Source organism: Lactuca serriola, chromosome 6 (genome assembly GCF_051521515.1).
Source record: "Lactuca serriola cultivar US96UC23 chromosome 6, Lser_US96UC23_V15, whole genome shotgun sequence".
Lineage (NCBI taxonomy): Eukaryota > Viridiplantae > Streptophyta > Magnoliopsida > Asterales > Asteraceae > Lactuca > Lactuca serriola.
In genome coordinates this window covers 125,221,850-125,234,762 of record NC_136413.1, presented here as the reverse complement: position 1 = coordinate 125,234,762, position 12,913 = coordinate 125,221,850, and positions in this window count along the sequence as shown.

Here is a 12,913-nt window from a genome sequence, read left to right as displayed (position 1 = left end):
GTGAAAAAGAACTTTGGTGATATATGCTTGGTTTTGTCTCATTTGATAAACCCTTCCTTAACTTGGGTTATACAAGTCACATTATCTTCATAGAGTATGGTTGGAACATCCCTGTTAGAAGTTAGACGACAATTCTCATGAATATGATGAGTTAAATTTATTAACCAAATACATTCATGGCTTGCCTCATGAATTGTTATAATCTTTACATGGTTAGAAGAAGCAGAAACTACAATTGATTTAATAGAATGCCAAGAAATTCAATAGCTCCACAAGTGAACAAATAACCTGTTTGGGATCAAGCTAGGTTTGTGTGGATTAGATAAATATCAAGGATCTGCATAACCAATTAACATCTATCTTGATGAATTTCAATAGTATAAGCTCATATCCATTGTACCTCGAAGAAATCGAAGAATGTATTTGACTTCATTCTAGTGTCTTCTTGTTAGGAAAGAACTATATTTTGTAAATAAATTTACGGTAAAAGATATATTAGGTCTTGTACTATTAGCAAGATACATTAGTTCACCAATAACACTAAGATATGGTACTTCGGGACCAAGAAGTTTTTTATGTTCTTCATAAGTTTGAAATTTGCCCTTTTTGGCATCTAAGTCCCGTACCACTATAGGGTTACTCAATGGATGTGAGTTATCCATATAAAACCTTGTAAGAACCTTTTCTAGATAACTGGATTGATATACAAAAATTCCATTTTTGGTGTGCTCCATTTGAAGACCCAAACAAAATTTCATTTTACCAAGATCTTTCATTTCAAAATTTTCTTTCAAACAAGAAGTGACCTTTTCCGATTCTCTAGGAGTTCAAATTATGTTCAAATCATCCACATAAATGGCAATTATGATGAATTTTGATATGAATCCTTTTATGGAGACAAATAGGCTTATTAGATCATTTTTGCAACCCTCTTTCAACAAAAACGTACTTAAAAAATTGAACCATATACGACGAGATTGTTTCAATCCATATAAAGATTTATTTAATTTTACCGAATATACTTCTCGATAATTAGAAGTTTGTGCATCTGGAACCTTAAACCCTTCATGGGATTTTCATATAAATGTCATTCTCAAGTTAACCATATAAATAGCCAATAACTACATCCATTAGACGCATCTCCAACTTGGCATGTGTTGTCAAACTTATTAGATAACAAAATAAAATTTCATCAACCAGAGGAGAGTATGTTTCTTCATAATCAATTATAGGCCTTTGGGTTAAACCTTGTGCAACAAGTCTCGCTTTATATCTCATAAATTCATTTTCTTATTTCTTTTACGCACAAATACTCATTTGTGTCCCACTAGCCTTACACCATTTGGTGTACAGACTACAAATCCAAAAAAAAAAAATTTGTTGAGTAAGAGAATTAATCTCTTTATTGGTTTCATCATCCCATTTTGGGTTGCCGTTTCTATTTCTACATTCCTCTATAGATTCAGGTTTAAGATCCTCATTTTATTTCGTAATCTCACACGCAACATGATATGAAAATTTATTGTCTACATCTATCTTATTTCGGTTCCATCTTATTCATGTCTTGACATAATTTATTGATATTTCTTCATTTTCGTAACTTTCAGGTACCTATGCTTCTTTTGTTATGTTATTGGGCAGACTTGATAGAGGGAACCGGGAAAGCCCATTTTATATTACCAAATGGTACAAGATTTTGTATAGAAAATGTCTTATTTTCTCCAAAGTCTAATAGAAACTTATTAAGTTTCAGTGACATATAATTCAAAATATATAACGCAAAAAATTTGATAATTGAAAAAAAGAAATATATGTATATCATAGTTAAAAACCATGTGCTTGAAAAACTACCAACAATTGATTCTAGTCTGCATTATACATATATACATATGATTGAATCAAATATGGTAATCGAAGGAAAACATTGTGATCCTGGGACATTCAGTTAATGGCATGATAGGTTGGGCCACCCAGGATTAACAATGATACAAAGGATAATTGAGAATACACATGGGCATCCATAGAAGGACCAAAAGTTTCCTCGATCCAATAGCATAGAACCATGTACATCTTGTTCTCTTGGAAAGTTAATTATAAAACACTCTCCAATGAAAGTTGAAAGGGAATCACCTGGATTTCTAGAAAGAATTCAAGGTGATATATATGGACCGATTTACCCTCCTTTTGGACCATTTAGATACTTTATGGTCTTAATAGGTGCATCCAGTAAATGGTCTCATGTTTACCTATTATCAACTCGTAATATGAAATTTGCAAAGTTTATTGCCCAAATTATTAAATTAAGGGCACATTTCCCTGTTTATACTATCAAAAGAGTGAGACTTGGTAATGATGGTGAATTTACTTCACAAGCATTTAATGACTATTGTATGTCTGTAGGAATTATTGTTGAGCATCCAGTTGCTCATGTACACACACAAAATGATTTAGCTGAATCACTGATTAAACGTCTCCATATAACAGCTAGACCATTGATAATGAGGATGAAACTTCTCGTTTCTGTTTGGGGCCATGCAATCTTACATGCTGGATCATTGATACGCATGATACCAAGTTCATATCATGTATATTCTCCACTACAACTTGCATTCGGTCAAGAGCCAAATATATCCCATTTGAAATTTTTTTGGTGTGCAGTATATGTCCCTATTGCACCACCTCAACGGACAAAAATGAGTCCTCAAAGATGGCTAGGAATATATGCTGGTTATGAGCCGGTCTCTATTATAAGATATCTTGAACCATTAACAGGTGATGTTTTCACAACACGACTAGCAGATTGTTAATTCGATGAGGCAAATTTCCCATCATTAGGTGGAGAAAAGAAGATTCTGGAAAAGGATGTGTCATGACATGAGCCTTCTTTATCATATCTTGACCCTCACACAAAGTAATGTGACATGGAAGTTCAAAAGATAATGCATTTACAAGAAATGGAAAATCAATTACCTGATGCATTTACTAACACAAAAAGGGTGACTAAATCATGTATATCAGCTATCAATGTTCCAGCTCGAATTGACATTCCACATGGACAATCTGATGATAAAGTCACTCAAAAGTCTAAAACACGCCTGAAGCATGGAATGTCATTTGGTTCTAAGGATAAGAACCCACGAAAAAGAAGAGGAGCAGAAAATGCACTAGATCATGAGGAAAGTGTTCCTGGAGAAACACGAATTACTCAAATTCCCCCAGGAAAGGAGGATGATGCAGAAAATTATGGTCAGAAAATAGAATATGTGACCAAAATGAAACTGACAATATAGGTGCAATATATTCTTATTCATTTGCATGTGATATTATGAATGATGACCCCGAACAACTATCTGTCATTGAATGTCAAAGAAGAAATGATTGGGCTAAATGGAAGGAAGCTATGTAAGTTGAATTAAATTCTCTTAACAACAGAAAGGTTTTTGGGAACATTATCCTCACACCTGAAGTTGTGAAACCATTAGGATATAGATGGATCTTCGTACGAAAAAGAAATGTGAAAGACGAAATTGTAAGATACAAGGCCAGGCTTGTTGCTCAAGGTTTCTCTCAAAGACCTGGAATTGATTATGAAGAAACTTATTCACCAGTAATTGATGCAACAACTTTCAGATATTTAATCAGCTTGGCAGTATCTAAACATTTATAGATGCGTCTTATGGATGTTGTTACAGCTTACTTGTAGGGATCACTTGATAGTGATATCCTTATGAAAATCCCTGAAGGATTTAAAATGCCTGAAGCATTAAGTGAAAAACTCAAAGAAATGTATTCTATAAAATTACAAAGATCTTTGTATGCTTTAAAGCAATATGGGCGCATGTGGTACAATCGTTTAAGAGATTATTAGACAAGTAAAGTTTATAAAAATAACACTTTTTATCCATGTGTATTTATTAAGAAAATAACATATGGATATGTGATCATAGTAGTCTATGTTGATGATCTGAACATCATTGGAACGAATACAGAAATCCTTGAAGTGATTGAACTTTTAAAGAAAGAATTTGAAATGAAAGATCTTGGAAAAACCAAATATTGTCTTGCTTTACAGATTGAGCATATGCCTAATGGAATACTTGTACATCAATCAAATTACACAGAAAGAGTCTTGAAGTGTTTCAATATGGACAATGCAAATCCTTTAAGCACTCTAATGGTTGTTAGCTCATTAAATATTGACAGGGATCCATTTCGTCCATGCGAAAAAAATGAAGAAGTCCTTGGTTTAGAAGTACCATATCTAAATGCAATTAGAGCTCTTATGTATGTTACCAATTGTACTAGACCTGACATTTCTTTTGCTGTAAACTTGCTAGCGAGATTTAGTTTAGCCCCAAAAAAAAGGACATTGGAATGGAATCAAACATATTTTTCGATACCTTCGAGGAACTAGTGATTTAGGGTTATTTTACCCCAACAATTCAGAACAAGGCTTGATTGGTTATGCAGATGCAGGTTATTTGTTTGATCGTCATAAAGCTAGATCTCAAACTTGATGCATATTCATGAATGGAGCTACTGCAATTTCCTGGCGTTCTCAAAACCAAACTCTTGTTGCCAGATCCTCAAATCATGCTGAAGTCATTGCATTAAATGAAGTTAGTAGAGAATGTACATGGTTAAGATCGATGAGACACCTAGTTTTAACTTCATGTGGACTTGAAAAGGATATATGCCCAACTTTAATATATGAAGATAATTGAGCACGTGTCACTCAAATGAAAGAGGGATATATCAAGAGCGACAGGACAAAACATATACCTCCAAAGTTTTTTTAGTACACTTAAGAGCTTATAAAGAACCATCAAGTTGAAAACAAATATGTTCAATCCAGTAACAATGCAGCATGCCTTTTTACGAAGGCACTTCTTACTGCAATCTTCAGGAAACATGTCCATGACATCGAAATGTGACATGTGCATAGAATATAATGTGACGAATGTCTAAATAAGGGGGAGTCAACTATACATTGCACTCTTTTTCCCTTCGCTAAAGTTTTTTCCCACTGGGTTTTCTTTAGCAAGGTTTTTAATGAGGCAGTATATCAAAGTTGAACGCTAAAATGATGTCATCCAAGGGGGAGTGCTGTAAATACTTGATGGTGTTGTAAATAATTGGTGGTTGACATAATAATTGGTGCATGGTAAATTTGTCAACATTTCTAACTAGTTACAATTATATGTTAGTAAAATATTGTAGTATAAATACCCCTACATTATAAAGAATGAGATACGCCAAAAGTTATAAGAGATATAACTTTCATATTCTCTCTAAATATTCTTTTTTATCAATTAAAGTTCTTATCAAAGTTTACTACTTTGTTCTGGTTTAAATTTACATTAATTACGCTTAATTCATAACAATATATATATATATATATATATATATATATATATATATGTGTGTGTGTGTGTGTGTGTACAAGTCGATCTTATATGGGGTAGGCGTGGAGTATGATTTTAAAAAGGGTGTGTTTTTCTTTGGTTGGATATACTCAAGATAACGACAATTTATTTATCTTGTTTTACCGGATGAGGAGAACACGACTAGAATTAAAGGATGGAAAAATATGTTAGATAAGTTTACTAAAAGGGGTTGTCTAAATGGAATGATAAAATATTTTAGATTCGTGGCTGACTACCTATTTTAAAGTTAATGTTGGCTTCTTCAGGAAAGTACTATATTTCTCTTTTCTATTGCCAGTGTTTTTTGCAGATTTTTTAGAAACTATTTGTCCGTAGTTTTTTAGGAGGGGATAAAGCCTATCGAAAATTGGCTTAGATTAAATGGAAAATAGTTATTGCTTCAAAAGAAAAAGAAAATAGAGTTCTTGAAATTAGGAGTTTTTGGTTATCAATAGTGTGCTTATTTTTAAAATGGAAATGAAGATTTCTTAATAATGAAGAAAACTTGTTAGTCAAAAGTCAATATTTCAATTTATAGGAATCATGGAGGTCACTACAAGAAAAATAACATACAACCACACTTTTTTGAACCTTAAACATGTGACCATATCCCTATAGTCAAACCTTATTTTTCTCGTTGAAAGTCTCATCATATGTCGTAACACCTATGCATATTATTACTACATCAAAATTCAACATTTAAATTTGTGATTATGGAATAAAAAAGTGTGGCTATTTTGTATAGAGTTAATCAATGAGTTTGTGGAATATATGGCCGTAAATACTTTTTAGACACAAATTTTGTAACGACCCGAAAACCATAGGGTAAAATTTTCATTTTGAATATATATATATATATATATATATATATATATATATATATATATATATATATATATATATAAACATTCATTTATCCTTTATTCACACATTTAAAAATATTTAAGAATAGAACAATCATCAGAGTACAACCCAAAATCACAAATTGCGGAAAACATGGGTGTATGCGTTGCGATGAAGCCGGACCCTTCCCTTTCGAACCAAAAGTACCTGAAACCATAAACCACAAACTGTAAGTGCAAAACTTAGTGAGTTCCCCCCAAAATACCATATACAACAAAGCACAACTAGACAACTATGGGTTATCAGCAACCCATAAGACTATAAACAGTCCCAGTGGCTAACAGCATGCCCGATGGATTATCAACAACCCTGGAGATTATCAGAAGTCTGAATCACTTATAGAAAGCATGATAAAATAATAACGTCTAGACGCAGCTGGTCAACACAAATACAACTATCTGACAACACATGCACATATATACATATGAGGGTCACAAAGATAGCTAGCATCATACATACATAATTTAGTGAATCAGCGTTGGTGCTTTCGACTCATTAGCATTGGGAGAAGACTCCCCTCGATAACTAAACCCATGAATAAGATTCGGACTGCTGATCCGTTAGAACCTCGTGTTATCAAACTAATAACACCCAATTAACAATTAGGTTCCAAACCAAATCAAATAATCCATATATGGGGTAAAAAGACAATTTTACCCCTCACCTATTTTGGTTCAAGACTAAGGCAATAACACATGTCAAATTTAGGTCAAAATTAAACTTTTCTAAAAACCATATTTGGGATGAACCAAGTGGTAGATATTGTAACGAGGTTTCCAAAAATAAAAAGAAGAATGAAATCCGAGTTATAACGAAGAAGTTATGACCAATCAAAGATCTGCAACAAAACCGGTAAAATACTATTAAGCATAAAATACGAAATTTCAATAACATACTTTTCAACCTTGGGTATCTGAATGAAAGTTGTAGATATCATTAAACCGTAAATGTACACAAAAGGAACGCCCAAATCAGACTTCGTATGAGGAAGTGACGATTTTTCGAAGTTTCTGACATAACAATAGACAACTAAAAGCTCGAAATAGAGATCGAACTACTTTTAGCCAACGCAACCTAAAGGAGAATCGAAGATCTCGTCAATAGTAATACAATGGTAAAAAGACAGACAAAAATGGACGTCGGATGAAGAAGTTATGGATTTTTAACAGACTTTTCCAGTCCCGGCCTGTTAAAAATATATTATTAAAAATAAATTCAAAAGTAGCCGATGAAGTCTAAACAAGAGTTGTAGAGTATATTCTCACATTCGCATGGATATAAAGAGTGTCGAAAACGGTGACCGTACGTGAAAGTTACGGATTTTACAAGTTCTGGACTCAAATATCGAGGTTGGTCCGAAAGGAATGCCCCGCGTTCGGAAATGCTGGGTCTCGGTTCGTCCACGTCGCTCCGGGTCACATCTGGGTGCTCCATCGAAGATGAAGTAAGCGATGACGTCAAGGGCTGCTAAACGCATTGCATACGAGCCAGGAACGCCCTGCTCTCCGGAACGCCCAACACTCCTCGCAGTTACACCCTGCGTACGAGGGTTAGCCAACCTCTATAAATACCATATGAGTCTGCCTAGGATTTTTTTGCTTTCCACTCATTTCTTTCACCTCGAAACACCTCACAAGCCCCTCTAAAATACCCCGAAACTCCGATATTATCCCTAGCACGCAACGGACGTCCTGACGCTCTCGAGAATTCCCGGGTATCCCGAGAAATCAGCTTTTCTAGTCGAAGTTCTGCTCGATTTTTAGTCTCAACTTCTTCAAGCCACCACTTCAATCAAGTGAGTTCATACCCCTACAACTTTTCCCAAACTTTTTATATATTTTATAGGATGAATACAAGTAAACAACCGGTTCTTCTATAGAGGGAATACAAGTAAACACCCAGTTAATCCCGAGTGAAAACATCAATCTTTTGCTAAGCTTTTCTTACTATTGCTATAACCATTTTACGAAATTTTTAACATGCAAAACACCTCATGACACTACTTTACCCTATTGGGATGATGTATGTTTTATAAATATATATATGTTTTATTTATTAAAATACAAACCACATTATATCAAGGCTAACCATTTCAACCACAACATTTTGTGTATCCAAGTAAATACAACTCATCATTATGTTGTTATTAACAATGTCGAAAGGATAATATTTTATAACAAAATCATATGAATTATATTGATTATACTTTACAAATCAATCCACTTTTTCTATCGTACAAGTTTGTAAATAGAAATTGCTATTCTTATTTACTAAAAGGTTTATCAGATATTTCACATGAACTTATTGTTAGCGAATTCATTTGTGAGACAACAACTTTGTTTAGTATTAAACGAGAGTCTTTACCTTATAACCAGAGTCTCCCGTTCGGAGAGCGTGAGTTTGTTTATAGATCTACACGGACAGACAATCCCATGCCTTGATTGTTAGCTACAGTTGGAACGAAAATTCTGGGGTTACAAATGTCATTTACAAAAGGATATCCGTCGTATTAGTATGGTTATAGGAACTCGCAGCACGGAAACAATGACTCATTCACGTAATAATGTACCACTCAATCATCCTAGGGGGGCTAATAACTATATGATCACTTAGTATTTACATCAGGGTTATATATGGTTTTCATTTGATAGATAGTGGGATGTATGATATCAGCTTCATTTCCTGTTCCTTGATTGGTTGTGGATTTAGGACAGAATCACCCAATCGATTGTCGGTTCCAGTCATAGTCATATATAACTTGTAGGAACTAAGAAATCATGATATGGTATTATCAGCATATTCAGAATTCAGGTTAAACACAACTTCAACTAGTTTTACTTAATAATAAAGCTACCAAGTTATCAAGCTAAGTATGTCATATTTACTTACAAGTTACGGTCTTGGTCATTTAAGACTGCCACATATCTATTAGGGAAAATATGGGATTTTCTGGATATAATACATTCATTTTTCAACACAACGAATCATAACTCATCTATTAGGGAAAATATGAGATTTTCTGGATCTAATACATTCATTTTCAACACAACGAATCATAACTCTTATCATTAGAAAATATCGGATTTTCAGGAGACATATACAAGCATTTTCATGTTGATGTGATAACTTAGTGTGTTTGTTTGGGTTATATAAAATGAAGATTCGATAGATAGTGGAATGTGTGGTTTCTGCCTCATTTCCTGTTCCTTGTTTGGTTGTGGGTTTAAGGCAGATCTACTCATTCGACTGTCAGTTTGATCTTTGATTTTATATAACTTATATGTACTAAGTAATGATCGTAGGAACTAACATTGGTCACTTTTCATATACAAATTCAAAGTATCATATATCACTCTTTAAATGTAAGAATAAAATATATTTTGTTATCAATGCTAAGGGCTACACTTCAAGGTATTAAGAAAATATAGGATTTTCTGTAATATCATACGAACATTTTCAAGAAACAATAAACTTACCTTCTAAATCAAATACTTATGAACTCACCAACTTAAATGTTGATACACTTTCCAAATCACTTGTATTCTCAGGAAGCTAATAAGCAGGTACTCGTACAAGTGTCAAGAAGATGGAGCATAGTAGCTTCAAGTCTTTGTTTTGGTCATCTACTTTTGAAATCACACTATCTACTTTATGTATTCAATGTAAACACTTTATTATCAATACAATGGTTGTTGTTGCTTTCATTACTATTTTACATTTGTTTTGATACTACAGTTGTTGCTTTGATTACTATTTTACATGAACTTATTGTTAGCGAATTCATTTGTGAGACAACGGCTTTGTTTAGTATTAAATGAGAGTCTTTACCTTATAACCAGAGTCTCCCGTATGAAGAGTGTGAGTTTGTTTATAGATCTACACGGACAGAAAATCCCATGCCCTGATTGTTAGCTACAGTTGGAACGAAAATTATGGGGTTACAAATGTCATTTACAAAAGGATATCCGTCATATTAGTATGGTTATAGGAACTCGCAGCGCGGAAACAATGACTCATTCACATAATAATGTACCACTCAATCATGCTAGGGGGGATAAAAACTATATGATCACTTAGTATTTACATTAGGGTTATATATGGTTTTCATTTGATAGACAGTGGGATGTATGATATCAGCTTCATTTCCTGTTCGTTGATTGGTTGTGGATTTAGGGCAGAATCACCCAATCGATTGTCGGTTCCAGTCATTGTCATATATAACTTGTAGGAACTAAGAAATCATGATAGGGTATTATCAACATATTCAGAATTCAGGTAAACACAACTTCAACTAGTTTTACTTAATAATAAAGCTACCAAGTTATCAAGCTAAGTATGTCATATTTACTTACAAGTTACGGTCTTGGTCATTTTAGACTGCCACACATCTATTAGGGAAAATATGGGATTTTCTGGATCTAATACATTCATTTTTCAACACAACGAATCATAACTCATCTATTAGGGAAAATATGTGATTTTCTAGATCTAATACATTCATTTTCAACACAACGAATCATAACTCTTTTCATTAGAAAATATCGGATTTTCAAGAGACATATACAAGTATTTTCATATTGATGTGATCACTTAGTTTGTATGTTTGGTTTATATAAAATGAAGATTCGATAGATAGTGGAATGTGTGGTTTCCGCCTCATTTCCTGTTCCTTGTTTGGTTGTGGGCTTAGCGCAGATCTACTCATTCGACTGTCAGTTTGATCTTTGATTTTATATAACTTATATGTACTAAGTAATGATCGTAGGAACTAACATTGGTCACTTTTCATATACAAATTCAAAGTATCATATATCACTCTTTAAATGTAAGAATAAAATATATTTTGTTATCAATGCTAAGGGCTACACTTCAAGGTATTAAGAAAATATAGGATTTTCTGTAATATCATACGAACATTTTCAAGAAACAATAAACTTACCTTCTAAATCAAATACTTATGAACTCACCAACTTAAATGTTGATACACTTTCCAAATCACTTGTATTCTCAGGAAGCTAATAAGCAGGTACTCGTACAAGTGTCAAGAAGATGGAGCATAGTAGCTTCAAGTCTTTGTTTTGGTCATCTACTTTTGAAATCACACTATCTACTTTATGTATTCAATGTAAACACTTTATTATCAATACAATGGTTGTTGTTGCTTTCATTACTATTTTACATTTGTTTTGATACTACAGTTGTTGCTTTGATTACTATTTTACATGAACTTATTGTTAGCGAATTCATTTGTGAGACAATGGCTTTGTTTAGTATTAAATGAGAGTCTTTACCTTATAACCAGAGTCTCCCGTTCGGAGAGCGTGAGTTTGTTTATAGATCTACACGGACAGACAATCCCATGCCTTGATTGTTAGCTACAGTTGGAACGAAAATTCTGGGGTTACAAATGTCATTTACAAAAGGATATCCGTCATATTAGTATGGTTATAGGAACTCGCAGCACGGAAACAATGACTCATTCACGTAATAATGTACCACTCAATCATCCTAGGGGGGCTAATAACTATATGATCACTTAGTATTTACATCAGGGTTATATATGGTTTTCATTTGATAGATAGTGGGATGTATGATATCAGCTTCATTTCCTGTTCCTTGATTGGTTGTGGATTTAGGACAGAATCACCCAATCGATTGTCGGTTCCAGTCATAGTCATATATAACTTGTAGGAACTAAGAAATCATGATATGGTATTATCAGCATATTCAGAATTCAGGTTAAACACAACTTCAACTAGTTTTACTTAATAATAAAGCTACCAAGTTATCAAGCTAAGTATGTCATATTTACTTACAAGTTACGGTCTTGGTCATTTAAGACTGCCACATATCTATTAGGGAAAATATGGGATTTTCTGGATATAATACATTCATTTTTCAACACAACGAATCATAACTCATCTATTAGGGAAAATATGAGATTTTCTGGATCTAATACATTCATTTTCAACACAACGAATCATAACTCTTATCATTAGAAAATATCGGATTTTCAGGAGACATATACAAGCATTTTCATGTTGATGTGATAACTTAGTGTGTTTGTTTGGGTTATATAAAATGAAGATTCGATAGATAGTGGAATGTGTGGTTTCTGCCTCATTTCCTGTTCCTTGTTTGGTTGTGGGTTTAAGGCAGATCTACTCATTCGACTGTCAGTTTGATCTTTGATTTTATATAACTTATATGTACTAAGTAATGATCGTAGGAACTAACATTGGTCACTTTTCATATACAAATTCAAAGTATCATATATCACTCTTTAAATGTAAGAATAAAATATATTTTGTTATCAATGCTAAGGGCTACACTTCAAGGTATTAAGAAAATATAGGATTTTCTGTAATATCATACGAACATTTTCAAGAAACAATAAACTTACCTTCTAAATCAAATACTTATGAACTCACCAACTTAAATGTTGATACACTTTCCAAATCACTTGTATTCTCAGGAAGCTAATAAGCAGGTACTCGTACAAGTGTCAAGAAGATGGAGCATAGTAGCTTCAAGTCTTTGTTTTGGTCATCTACTTTTGAAATCACACTATCTACTTTATGTAT